Source organism: Rissa tridactyla, chromosome 18 (genome assembly GCF_028500815.1).
Source record: "Rissa tridactyla isolate bRisTri1 chromosome 18, bRisTri1.patW.cur.20221130, whole genome shotgun sequence".
In the NCBI taxonomy this organism is placed as follows: domain Eukaryota; kingdom Metazoa; phylum Chordata; class Aves; order Charadriiformes; family Laridae; genus Rissa; species Rissa tridactyla.
In genome coordinates this window covers 3,079,081-3,093,453 of record NC_071483.1, presented here as the reverse complement: position 1 = coordinate 3,093,453, position 14,373 = coordinate 3,079,081, and the positions used below count along the sequence as shown (strand labels likewise).

The 14,373-nt window shown below is 44.4% G+C and overlaps 1 long non-coding RNA gene across 3 annotated transcripts in view; it reads left to right on the top strand.

Annotated features, from left to right (window-relative positions):
• The window catches only part of LOC128918957 (uncharacterized), a 100,371-nt gene that overhangs the window by 47,191 nt on the left and 38,807 nt on the right, over positions 1 to 14,373 (top strand). For all 3 annotated transcript variants that reach the window (XR_008469786.1, XR_008469784.1, XR_008469785.1), the window contains exons 3-4: positions 1,980 to 2,112; positions 5,314 to 5,510. This is a non-coding gene — a long non-coding RNA (uncharacterized LOC128918957). The remainder of the gene's footprint in view (positions 1 to 1,979; positions 2,113 to 5,313; positions 5,511 to 14,373) is intronic.

Here is a 14,373-nt window from a genome sequence, read left to right as displayed (position 1 = left end):
GGCTAGTAAGAGGCATCTTGTCAGAAGATTTGCTGGGGATTACTGCGAGGGAGTGGGTGTCACGTGCACTGCTCCCAAACCCAGCCAGCCGTTACCTCTTAGAATCTGCTGAGGTGTAGCAGTAAAGAGGAGCTGATCAGGAATCTCACTGTACGGCTCTACAAATGCCGTGGCTTGCAGGGAGACTTTTCCCACTGCAGACAAATGTAAGCAAGGACAGAATTGTCCCATATGTTCTGACCAACTTCCAACGAGTTAACCTCGTTATTTTCCTTTCCACTCATGCAAATAACAGTATGTAGTATTGCTAGGCCTTCCTTCTCTTGTTTAGGGTACGATATAAAAGGATATTTTAAGAATTTTATAGTATATGCCCTTCTTATTTTAAACCAGCATCGTCTTGGTTTGCAGCTAAATGATGCACCACATCCAATGAGGATATTTGGGCTGATGCAGCCTTCATTTTTCAGGAGCAGGACAGATGGGAAGTTCTTGTATTCAGAGATCTCAGAGTTCTCTGTAAGTAATATGTCAAAGAAAGAGGCGCTAAAGGCTGGGAAACATGTAACTCACTGCTTCACTCAGAAAGAGACGGAATTGAATTTTTTTTCCCTTGTTCTTACCAGCCTGTTTGTGAGAGTGCATAAGTTTGTGCGTGTGTTTGTGTCTCTGTGCGTGCATGTGCGTGTGCCGTGTTGCTGCCACTCAGGTCGCTTTTTTTTCCTATTTCATTTCTACGTTTGGGAGGGAACCCTGAAACTCTGGGAGAGCGAAGGTGCAGTTTGACTTCAGCGTGAGTTCCTGTGACGTTGTTTGTGTGACGCGTTTCTCCCAGATTCCCTTGAAGTGGGAACTGCTCCCCATCACACCCCACCCCCAGTCCCATCTGGACGCCAACCACACCCCCATTTTCTCTATAAACCTAAAAAGCTCAGCTGCATTCTTTTGTTCTTCTGCCTGTGCTCAGCCAGGCCGTATAATAGCACCCTTTCTCTCAGACCTTCGAAACCTGGCTGGAATTGCTGTAATGAATATATAAGTGACAAAAAGAAAAGCAGAGTGTAAAAGATGCTAATCAGCCTTTGTTCTTTTCAGACATGACATGCAGGACCTGAAGTATAGATTTTGTATGGAGACAGATAGATTTTAATTAAGCATCTTAATAGAGAAATCCTTCTTGTTTTTTTCAGAATAAATTAAGGAAGTAACTTTGATGCAATATCATTTTCATCTAATCAGTAACATTCTGAAATTACCATGTTGTTTTCCATTAGAAATACCATCATCCAACAAATCAGATAAAATTATTTAACGTAGCTATATTGCAACCTCAGCTAACATTAGCCTGGGCGTGTGTATACACAGAACAGCAGATGGCGAGTGAATTGACAAATGTTTATAGGGAGAAAAGGGCAGACAGTATCAACAATTTTATATACTCCTTTGAATAAGATGCCCATATTCAACCTAGATTCCCTAATAATCAAATAAAGGCTTATCAGGGTTTTGCCATCTGCATATAGAGAATACTGATTACTGACACCAATAAAAGGCAAATCTCATTAGCTTTTACTTGCATTCACAGGTTATTAATATCTCATGTTAATATCATTAAAACATTTGACTTTACATTTGGCGTGAATTCAGAGTTTTTTGCTTGACATAAACTGATACACCGAAAGAGACATTCCCATTAGCATTATACCACAGCATTTGCTATTTTTTTTAATATAAAAAACAAAGTGCATGAAGAGAAATCACCTTGCAATGCTGGGACAATAGTTATAAGTCTGGAAGAGCGAAGGAGTTGCTGCTGCGTCTTCAATAAGTGTGTGTGGTGGTTATGACAGTTTTACACAACTGTAGTTTCTGCGGACAAATTTGCAAAGTTCATATTCATGACAGCCAGAGGCAGGCCGCAGTTAGCCTTGCGTGTCCAAGCACTCTTTATTGTTATTAATATTTATTTTCTATTACAGGAGTGCCTTGAGGCGAAGTCAAGGGGGTGCCCTGTTTGCCCAAAGCAAGAGCTTGACAAAGCGAGCAAGGACGGGGAAGCTGAGACACCTGGAGACCAAGTGACTTACTCGGCAGCATACAGAGGATCTTGATGTGAGTTGGAAACAAACTGCAGCTCATCTAAGTAGAATCTCTGTCTTGACCCACAATAGACACTTCTTTTTCTAATGGAAGGAGTTTTGCCAAAAATAAGACATTTCCACTTGAGGTATGGGGGAGTGTTACCTCTTCATCGTATCATTCAGTTCTGTCAACGAGTCACATGAGGATCTGACTTAATAAAAAGCAAGGAAACCAGAAGTAGTCCCGTGTGCCATTTTTTCACCTACGGTAGAAGCTGAACTAAGGGTTTAGGGCATATGAATAGGTGTTACAGGAGCACGCAACTTTCCCCTCAGAACAGACTTTCAGGATCACGGCAGTTGTCCTCCTGGTTCCTTCAGTTTGGCTGGATTTTTACCAGTTCAAGCAATAGGAAAATCTAAGACTGCCAGTATTGTTTTTATGTGACTTGAAGTTCTGTGTAATAGGCTCCATCAAAAAAAAAAAAAAAAAGAGTCGCTTTTATTTCCATCACAGCTGTAACGCAATTTCATGTGGTGTCCTCAGGATTGCTACACACACTGTAATTTCTCATATACAGCTGTCAGCAATAACCTTTTGTGGCAGCAAAGAGAAAAAAATCCCCAAAATAGATATTTGTCTAACATATACTTGTAGCCCTTAAATCCTGTCTAACCACATACAGCTGTGTTTCTCTGATCTCTGGTGTAGTGGAGGGTTGTGCTTTTTGCTTGTAGGTGGAGCAGAAGCAGCTGGCAGGGCTTGTGCAAGTCGGATCTCCGAGGAAATTGGCCGTCCAGCCTTAGTTCTGCTCACCTGGTGCACGCAAGGGCTTGGCACCCTCTGCAGTCCTACATATGCACAAAAGCATAAAATATTTTGTGTTCTTATCGTTCATTTTTCCTTCTTTGATTCTGAACACAAATAACAGCTTAACCTAATGAGAAGTCAGAGGGGAAAAAAACCCTAAAAAGATGGTACAAGTCAAGAACAGATGAGGACTGCAGGACTCATGAATTTCAAACACCCAGCAGCGTGTGTTTCGCTTCCTGCTGCCTCTCCTCCTGTCACAGACCAATTTATATTTTGCGCCTCAACAGGAGATGCCCCACTGCCAGCAGAAACTTTTAATGATCCTCAGCCTCACACGCTGCTCTCGAAACAAGCTCTGAAGAATACGGAAGATTTTGCAACATATTATTCCTACAAATAAAAATGTATTTCTCACCAGGAATTCATATTCAGATACTCCTTCCACATTTTAGCATTGTGAGGTTTTTTCTCTTCTGGATATGCATTACCCCTTGTTCATGTCCTTTTGGCTTTTTCAGATATCTCTTTGTCTTCTGGAGTCTGGAGCATAAGTGAAAATTCAAGCACCATCCAGCTAAGATCTGAGTCACTGGGCCTTGTTAAGACCAGAGCCACAGGCCCAGATATCATTAACTTCAATTTTACATACAGAATGAGAATAGTGTAAGGATGACCTCAAAACCCCCAATTTCCGGGGAACTGTTGGGTGAAATGCTAAGGTTTACGTACCAACGTGACTAGCCAGGCTCTCTACACAGTACTGAGAAGAATCCCACCAGACATTTGACACTGAGTTCAATTTGGCGTTAAAAATACAGGATAAGGTAGAGGTGGAAGGGTTGGAAAACTTTCTGAAAACTATTTCATGGAGCTTGACTGGCGTTTTTCATTTTTAAATTACGCATTTGAAACAATGTTCGACACAGTTGAAGAAAGACTGAGAGAAGGGTGGCCAGGGAGACATCCCCGCAAATCTTGCCAAACCTAATAAATACTGAAGCTGAGTGCCCAGGCATCCCTGACTACAGCAAATCCTTTCCTAACTGAACCAGGGTGTCCCCTGATCTGGTTTGGCGTTCCAAGGTAAAACGCAGATAGCGTTTGTTCTGAAACTGGATTCTGCCAGCCAGTTTATAAGGAAACTGTCTTCGCTTGTCTCCCTTGGCTTCTTGGATGCAGAGTTAGTGGCACGTAAGAGGTGATGTCTCTTTGGCTGAGGAGCAGACAGTGGTGTTCCATATGACGACGGTACCTTGCCGGTGCTGTGGCTGGCAGCGCAGGACAAGGCTTTAGCACGTTCCTAAGCATCTTGCTTTCTTGAGGCAGAGTTAAGGGGCTTTTGCAGTTCAATCCTGCAGTCGCTTGATGCTGAATGTGACCGCGGCCGTATGGAGACACCAGTATACTATTGGAACAGTAGAGATTATAAAGAGATCATATGTTAGTTGCGCATGTAATTGCATCAGTTAAATCATTAAATTATATTTGTGATCAAATCTCTTTTGGATATGAATTGATGACTACCTTGTTTCATGAGGAAACTGCCCCTTGAGCAAGAAGAAACCTAGCATTGCAAATTGGTCCGTCCCTTTTTCTGGAACATCTGTGTTCAACCACCTTGGAATCACGGAAAACCAGGTGGGTTTAGCTTTGGAAGGGACCTCTTTGCCAAGGTTTCTGTAAGAAGAAGACTTCCAGCTAAGATCAGATCAGCTGCAGAGAGACTCACTGACAGAACTGAGTCTTGGTTCGTTGCATGCTGTGGCTGGTCCCATACAGGTCGCCTCCGTGGTGCTGTCCTGCCAAGGGGCTCTGCTGAATTTCTGAAACTCCTGTACTTTCCTGAGTCGCTGTTTTCCACACCTGCAAGTTTAGTCCGTTTTTATTCCCTCTGTCTTGGCTCCAGCACTCCCTAAAGCCGTTCGGGAAGGGTTTTATGCTTCCCTTTTATGAATGCTGTGCTTAAGCAGTATATGGCTAGCAAGCACACAGCTTTTGCAGATCATAATGTTCTTTATTTTCTCGATGTGGTTCATTTAGAGGCACTTTAAGGAAACATTTTCCTGCAAGTTGCTTGTGAAAGGAGATTGCTTTGGGTAGCTTCTTTATATTCAGTTTATCGACTTTTACACGAAGTGCAAACGTACATTGATAATACATGGAAGTGGTCAAAAGGAGAAATTAAAACTGCTTGCATATGGTTTTCGAAATGTGTTTCTGCTCTGAAAAGTAATTATGTGAATTTGACCTGGCCTCACTTAGCTCATCTTCTCCCCAAGAGTCAGGTCTGCTGACATTAGCGGAGTGGTTACTGTTGTCAGAATGGTCTTCCTGGCTACTCTCTGAGAGACTGAATTAAATTGGAGATTTTATGTATCATCAGTAGATTATTTTTTCCCCTGTAAATTCTAATTGCAGGAATACCTCAAGCGCTTCTGTGCCTTCAGGATATGGTTGACAGCCTTGCAGAAGTGTGACTGAGATCCCGATAAGCAAGTGAAATGACATGGATGCATAAGCTTACCGAAAACAGAACTAAGAGAGTTTTGCTGGGGTGACAGATGGAACAAAGCTTTGGTGAATATGGATTGAGAATGCTTTGGCACCTATTACAGGTAAGGATGCCATGGAATTTCTTGTGTCTGGATGCACGGTGCGCATACATACGCCTCTGAATTTTTTTCTGATCCCATGAAGAATCCCAGGGACATGCATTTGACCACATTTTTTATTTATTTTTAAAATTCAGGCATGAGTTTGTACAAATTTAGGCTTACAAAGATCACATTTGTCTCTTCAAAAATCAGAGGTTATTAGAGGAACTTCCTTATCCCCTTGAAAACTGCCATCAGATGCCCCAGAATGGCTCTTGACTTGAATTGTTAATTAGTGTTTAGGGTTGTAGGTGAGAAGCTGATATTCTCTACCACTCTGAAGGAAGAGAGGCCAATGGCCGGTTTAGAACCAGTCCATTTCCAGTCTGCTCCGTATTTCCACCACTGGTGCTCCTGCACTTGCATGTGAAATGAACCAGCTGTTACAAGATTCCACAAAAGAAAGATGCAGACTCAGCGGTTGTCAGAAGATTGTGTGTATTCCGATTTGTGTAGGCTTCTCCTTCATTATAGCCTCCTTCACTTGCCTAAAGAAACTAAACTGTGTGACTTTAGAAGCACCAAGATACCAGTATTCTCTCCCTGTATATGCTACGTGTTCCTCTTTTTACTGAGTCAGAAATGTGTGATCAAAACCTCAGACATTTTTTAAGAACAACATGAAGCTAAGGGTTTTTTTTTTACGTAACAAGTAGTAACAGTAAATACGATCATAACACGGGTGCTTTTACACAGAATATTGGTCCTGAAGTGATAAAAAGAGCTTAGTAAATGACGAGTATCAGAGTGGGGCGTGTTGGGCAGTGCACGGCAGGATTTATTAATGCTAATATCTCTTAAGAAAATACGTTTTTTGTTCGTCCTTCTCCACATGTAGTTTCAAATCTCTCCATTGAAATCTTGCTGTAGAAATAAACCTGTTTAAAAGAATTTACTTCTGTGGCGCAGCTTGCCTTAAAATTTAACCAAAAGTCAACGTGATAAAAAAATTGATCAGTTCAGTGAACACATTCCTTTGCCTTAAACTGAAATGTGCGTTCTGAAAGAGCACGGCTTGTGAATTGGAGATCCGTGAAAGGAACAGACCTGCTAAAAGAATAACATTCTGATGCAACAAGATTATTTGCTTAACAGCTTTCTACCGCAATTAACATATGCGGCAAATGCGTTTATTTAATGTGACAGTCTGCTCAAATAACCTTCTTTCGGGAGTGGGATTATATAATCTGGAAATAGCCGAGTTACACTGAGATTAGAATTATTGAATGTCTTGTTTATCCAAAATGCCAGCAGCAGGGCTCCTCCTTTTCTCTGTACTTCATGCTGATTTGTAAATGATCTGCTCGAGCTCTGGTGTCCTTAGATTAATGAACTGTCTGAGAGCACCGCTCAGCATCGGACTGCTGTTGGGAACTAAAGAAAGAGAAACTGAAAGAAACCCCGAGGAAGAGAGTTGGCGCAGCGGCAGTACTGAGAGTGCTTGACCTCATCAGGCTTTGTGGGTCGGCAGTTAGCGTTGGTCCTGGGTGGAACTAAGAGGATGCTGATGGCAAGGCATAAAAAAAGCGAGGAGATTGATGTCAGGGGTCAGCCAGTCCCTTGGGCTTGGCTAATCGGTGGTTAGCCCGTGTTCAGCTGGCTCCACTGAGACCACTTTCCCCTGAGACACGCGCTGGGGACCTTCTGACCAGAGAACAGGCTTGGGCTGAACAGAGGGACACAGGCGGCGTGGTCTGCTGCAGAAAATGCCACGTGGGGCATCCTGAGCAGGGTATGGCCGCAAGTCCCAGCAACTGCCCTCAGGTGGATACTGTAAGCACGATTGGGACTTGAACTGCTGTTTTCAGGAATCGCTCTGCTCCCTCCGGCCTCCTCAAGAGTGTTTAAAAAAATACACAAATTGTTTCTTCCTCATGTTGGGAAATAAACAAATAAAAGGGGAGGGTGGTCTAATACCTTGTAGCTAATGGGTAAACATTACTGGCCCAGCACGCATCGAGGGTGGGGAATTGGCATGGACTGGGACTCATCAGATGGCAGCCAGCAGAGCGCTACAAGGAGCAAGGAAGGTGACAGAAGCATCTCAGAGCAACTGAGACTTCTGAGCCCCCAGAAGAGGTATTGGGGTTGCTGCTCCCTCACCTGGTAATTGCATGACTTTCATTTCTATCGATTTACTTGACTTGGCCCTCAGAGTGGCCAGTCTTTGAGCTGTTGCCTTGTTGTTTGTCCTTAAGATCATTTCTGCAGCTACGGAAGGATGTGGAAAGGAGGGGAGAAGGGTGCCCTGCGCTTCTCCATAGTCTGGTTTGAGACACAGGAACCCTGAAGTAAAGTCAAAACATGATCTTCAGAAATCACCTATGAAAACAGACTTCTCCCTGCAGCTGCTTAGAGAGAGGAGCAGGTGAAACACAAAGCTGGTGATGGTTCTACCCTGCACCAGCTTAAAAGCGTTCGGAGTTATAGAAAGCTCAAGTGCACTCTCATGCTAAGCCAAGAGATGATCTCCAGTTTCAGTTAGTTTTAGAGCTGTACCAAATTCCTCTTCCTGGTACCTCCAAAGGTGGGGAATGACGAAGAAAAGGTGGGGTTTTTTGTGACTTCTGAGTCTGGTGTTCTCAGTTTCTAATACTGCCAAGGTGGTTAACTGTTTCACATAGTTGCATATCATTTTGGTTTTCCATTCTGAAACCTATTCTGCTCCATGGCTTTTTTTTGAAATAGCAGCTACATATTTCAGAAAATAAAAAAGTTCATTCTGGGTATGAGTACGAGCTAGCAGCCCAGGGCAGTAATCCAGCTGAAAGTCATACTTTCCCCTCGAGTGAAATATGGGGAAACTGAATAGGACAGTTCTGGGGAGTTGCAATTCTGCTTTGTATTGGAGAACAAGACTCAGGGGTCTGTACAGGAGTGGGACACTCTTGTGTGTGAAGGAGCCTTTACCATTGATCCCTGATAGATGAAGCTGGGAGGATGTCACCTAGCCAGGCTGCACATGCACCTACAATTCCGCTCCTGGCTCCTTGGTCCTGTTGGGAAACGAGAGCAGAGCTGGGTCGGGGGCTCCAGATCATAAGCTGAGGCAGTACTTGTAGTCATCTCAAAGATTTTCTGCACGTTGGACTGCTACTACCTTGTGTGGTTAGTTTTGTGTCATTCCTTTTCCTCCTTCCCTTGCACATCTCTGCACCTCAGTTGCATTCAACTTGTGCACTTCTTACCCTTTTTCTTGGCTGTCCTCTCCTGCCCTTCCTGTTTATTTATGTTGCATTGAATTTTCTCCTTTACTTAAATTATGGCAGTGTTATGCTGTTTGTTTCCATCAGCTTGTCTGTTCTGCTGGGCTATTTTATCCCTTTTGCCAGCTATAGAAGTTCTTATATCTAAGCAGGTCGTGCTCTCTGTTGTTCAGTGCTTAGCACAGAGCCCCTATTCTTGGTTACCTCTTAGGATCCACGCCTGTAAAAGTTACAATTCCTTAACAGTAGTCAAGCTTGGGGATGCCTAAGTAGGATTTTCTACAGCCCACTGTAAAGTACCCTGACTACAGCCTGCCCACTCAGGAGCACACTGCATAAACATATGTAAAATCGTGAGGAACAAGGTAAGGAACCAGAGCTTTTCCCTTCTTATCTGGAAAAAAACCAACCTTTTCTTTGGTCAGCACTATGCTGGCAGAAGGTCCATTTTAAACACCTTCCAAGAGTGATTGTGAAACATCTAGAGACCACAGTATCTGTCACTATGTTTTTTCTGAGAGTCTGGGAAACTCCTCGAGACATCCCCAACCCTGGAAAACTTCCAAGTATTCCTAAGAGAGTATAATGAGGCTTTAACTCCGAGGCATTGCATTTTCAAATGTGGAGGAGGCTGTTTCCATTCTTGCCAGAGGATTTGGCAGTCACTGCGTCTTGTTGGGACTATCACCCATTTCAATTTGAGGATGCAAAGCCTCCTTTCAGTGTGGTCTTTGTAATATGGGACATGCAGATGGGTATCTGGGCAACATGGAAAAAGCTTTTGCTTACGGCTGGAGGATGAATAGAGCAACCAAAGAACTCGTTTTTTAGTCCCATTCTCCCCTCATTTTAAAAATGACTGAATTGCGAACTGGTGTTGCCTGTCGCCCAGAGAACACCGGGTCACCTCTAAGGGAGTAGCGTTGTCTCTTCTACGTGCTAAACTTGCAGACTCTTCAGGCTACAGCACCCGAATTTCCCTCAGGTGTACTCAACATTTCAGGTGATGATTGACCGCTCTCCCTGATATTTGTATGATTATTAGTCTCTTCTCTGTGTGCTATTCAGCGGACAACACTGCTCATAAAAAGCAGATAGGAGCAAGTTGGGCTGCTGCCCCTGGTGAGTAGGAGAGAGGACGGGCTGATTGATGACCCTTGGCTGTTTTCTGATGTTGCAGTTGTTTTTTATGATGTCATTAGGAGGCTATAGTCACATTAAGGAATCCCTCATGACATCATAAAGAACTTGATATTTCGCTAATGTTATTTCAGCAGAGTGGAGCTCTGGCATTTTATAGTCTTTGCTTTCCCCGTAGAATTAGGAGTTGTCTAACTACAACCTGGAAGAAATGCAAAAATAGTCAAATGCCGACTTCAAAAGTTATGGTTGAAGAATGCTAATATATTTGGCTCTTTCAGAGCACACAGCACCTTTAGGTGGAATACATGATGTGTTTATAAAAGATGCCATCAGTGAATACATATCCTCGTGCAAAGGAAGAATCAGATGTGCCTTCTGCTTTTTTTGGTGCACAGACACAAAAAAAATTTTTCTTCTGGACATTTTTTGGAATAGTATGAGAGATAAATGGGCCATAGAACAGCACCATGGCACCATGCGGGCTTTGGCATAAAAAGACAGAGCTGTGGTGTAATGGTGAGATCAGGAAAACACTGACAGTGGAGCCAGAAGCTATCATTTCCTACCATAAGAGGGGTATGCTAAGCCCTGTGCTGAGAAGAGACTATTTTGAAGAGCTTGGTATAGGTGGAGAAACACTGTGCGGGCTGTTGCCAGCTGTACCATAAGGGGCTGTTTGCAGAGTCTTTGTGCAAGTGCATTTCAGATCAGGTACCTCATCATAAACGTTCCCTGCAGTACTAGAGGTTATGTCTCATTTTCTTCAGGCAGCCCTGCCTGCGCCTTTGAGTCCTGTCCTTAGATCTGAAGAAGGGAGGAGAGGCAGGCGAAGTGTATGCGTTTCAGAAGCCTACCAGTACCTGAGATCTTGCTGAGGAGACTGTCCTTCCTCGGTCCTTGTGGTCCTGAGGCCATCTCTCTCTGCCTCTCTGGCAGTGCCCTACTCATCATACTAATGCTAAGCCTGTGGCCCCTTGACGATCATAATCCCCAATTCTTGTCAGGGGTACAAAAATGTCTGTCTGAGAGCCTCCCATCTTGCCTCAGCCTCCCGTTATTCTGACTGCCAGCTTGCGTGTGGTTGTGCATGGTTTGATTTCAGCAAGATTTGCCTGTGAATGGCACAGTCACCGAATAACAAACCCACACTCCAGAGTCTGTCCCTTGCTCTTCCCTGCGCTGCCACAAAACTCAGGCTTTGCATCAGAAGTGGGAATGGTGAACGCTGCAGCGTGTTCTGGTATTCTTCTCTTGGCAGTCGGTGACTAGCTTTGCCTGCAAGGAGGCTACTGTGTCTGAGGCATTGCTCACCACTCCTGCTGCTCGGTTCTCAGTTGAAGCCAGTCCCCTCTGCGTGATAGCGCAGCCGGCTGGCTGTGATCCTGCAGGTAGATGGGGACTTCAGATAGCAGGTGAGAAGCAGGGGGACACAACCCCCTGAGAAACAAACAGTTTTACTTCTGTGCGTTAGCAGTGTCAGGTACAGTGAAGGTGAATATAAGGGGGAGTCCTCAGAGGACGTTCTGGCACTTGCCATTTCCCAGGGTCATTGGTGGCTTTGTGATTCTTTTTTAAAATGTATAAATCACTGATTGAACGTCTGTTTGCCAGGCTGCACCACCCTGGACGTGCCTGGAGATGTCCCAAAGGAGGAGGTGGGAAAGGGGGAGAGGGAGAGTTGCCTGCAGCCTGGGATAGTTATCTGTTTGCTTTGAACAGAGCAACTGATCTACCTCTGGGGTTTTGCTTTCACACAAGTTCATCCAGTTCACCTACTTATACTGCTCGTTATTAATAGAATTGTTAGCAGGTTCACTCCACAGCTTGTAGGGAAGGTGTGCACATGGGTGGCACCTGAAGACAGAAAGTATCTGATTATATCTAATACTTATTTGGCTCATCTTCCCAGGTGTGCTGTTCTACAGATAATAAACCAGGCAGCTTCACAGAGGGAGGTACAGGCACACCCTAGCTGTGGGCTCCGGCTGTATTCCAGCATCGGCTAACAAGTGGGCTACCCTTGGTGGTGAGGAGTTAGGGCCGTGCCTGCATATACAAGGGAACACAGACACGGATGCTATGACCTGCAGAAATGGCACAGGTGAACAGATTTGTCACTGGGCAGTAGGTCTTCAGGGGCACTTGTGTTCTCAGCCCAGTGCTGACACTGAGCTGCTTTGTTCTCTGTGGACACATCCTTCCCTTTGTCCCTGACTTCTGCCTATTTGTACGTAAGCTCATCATGGCACAACTTGCTTTCTGTAGGTGTAATGCAGCAAGATGCGGCTGCAGCATGGGTATATTTACTTGAATTTGCTGGAGTGTACCTGCTCAGGTGCCAGCAGATGCGTAGATGTAACCTGTGTGTTTGAGCAGAGTGTCATGTAGCAAAACTCAGGTCTGAAGTGCGCGTATGGGGAATGGATCCTGCACGCTGTTTGTGATGACAGGCTGCTCTGGGTCGTAGCACGTGCAAGGAGGAGGAGGTCTGTCATGGACCTGAGTGCTGTAGGCTGAGCTCTCCGCTCTGTGATACGTTCTGCGGCGTCTGTGATCTTCCTCTGGCAGTGAGGCTGAGTGCTGATACTGAGAGGTCACATCCAAGGTTTCAGCTGTAGGCAGCTGAAGAACAGAAAGGAAACAGAGGAAACTAGATGACCTTTAAAGGTCCCTTCCAACCCAAACTATTCTATGATTCTATGCAAGGTCTCCTAAAACAATCAGACTTTTCCACCTCTTGGTGTTATGTACAACAGTACATGGACTTCTTCAACTGGATTCCATTACAAACTGGCACACTACACCTAGAAATGAGCCTGTACGGGTGAGCAGTTCATTAGTACTGAACGCTCCATTCTGCCCTCACATGCAGATAGGGATCTTGATTTAGCTGTTCAGCCATGGATGCCTTTGAACTCACACCTAGCAGAGAGAGGGCTGAATCTTTTCCATCTGATTCATATCCAGACCTTCCTTCTGCTATTTACTCAAGCCTCTCGGGTGGAGACATTGGGCTGGAGAGCTTGTGGGAACAACTCCCTTCAAGTTCTAGCTGCAATCTGAAAGCTGTGGTGTAGGAAGAAAAACAGGGTAACCAGCCTGTCTTCAAAGTGAGCCTTTCTTCTCCCCAGAGCAAGCGTGGCTCTGACCCTATTTAACACCAGCTCTCTCACACAGAAGGAAAGGTTAGTACATGCCGTGTTTCGGGCTCATAGAAGAACAAATTCTCCACCTGAGTAGAGCAGGTACATGTGTTTAATAAGCACTTTCTTCAGTACAATTACAGTAAGGGTGGCAAGTGATTTTTTTTTTTTTTTTGCATCTGGACTGCCAAGTTTTCATGGCAGTCTTGAATTTTTGCAATGCTAGCTTCAGCAGTCACGTGCGCTCCATGCACCGAGTGGCCCTTCGGCCAGTTAGTGCTTCCAGATCTGCCTCAGAGTGAGCTGGGGACCTCTGGCCAGAGCAGCACTGTTTTAGCTTGTCAGGATGGCTTCATTAGAATTTTCATTGCAAATTTAGTGCATGAAATAAGTTTGGCTTCCAGCCTGGTGACTCGTCTCAGTCACCTAAGCTTTTAGCCTGTGTTCAGGATGAGCAAGAATGTCTTACTCAGTGGTAATCATGTCATCTTGGATTTTTAAACCTCGCCTTTATTCCTGGCAAACCAACACCTAATTAGTTCGATAGTATTAAACGCACTGGATATTTATGTGTTATCAGTTATTAATGTATGTTGCTGATACATGATTCTATTTGACTCGGAACAAAGCACCTTTTACAGTCTAGATGAAACAGGCGTTACTTTGCTTAACTACTGGGCAGATGGCAGCCTGATAGTCATTCCTCTGCCCCTAGAAAGCATAGCAGTAGTGGACCCGTCTCTTGGGCTATGCCTTTTTGTGCCTGGTAGCCAAGGACTGCCAGCTCTTGCTATATTGTTCTCGTACATCTTTGGACGTGAGTTTAGAAGGTATCGTGGGAGCTCTCCAGACTAACTGTATTATATAGATTTGAGGACTATGGGTGTAATATCCATGAACAGAGGAAAAAAAAAGAAGGCAACACACACAGATTAACGTACCTGTCGCGTAGTCAAAAAAACCTGCTCCGAACAGATGCAGCACAATGGCTGTTTGCTAAATGTTCACGGGCGATTGGCTCAGCGGAGCTGTGCCGCAGGGCTGCAGAGAGTACTCTGTGAACAGTGGCTCGGCAGCTCTTCGGGACATAAAGCAAGCCCCTTTTTCAGTGGTATTTTTTAATGCGCCTGGATGTATAATAGCAATAGGAGCATTCTGTAAAAGGCAGGAGCTTGACCAGATGAACTTTACAATAAAACAAATATTAATGCTTATTTATAGTGCCACACTGTCCTTTCTTATTTAGAAATTGCTAGTCCCAAACTGGGCTCAGGTGCTTCATCTCCTTTTTGAATTATGAGCAAGAAAAAATAGGAGAGCAATGATACCCTT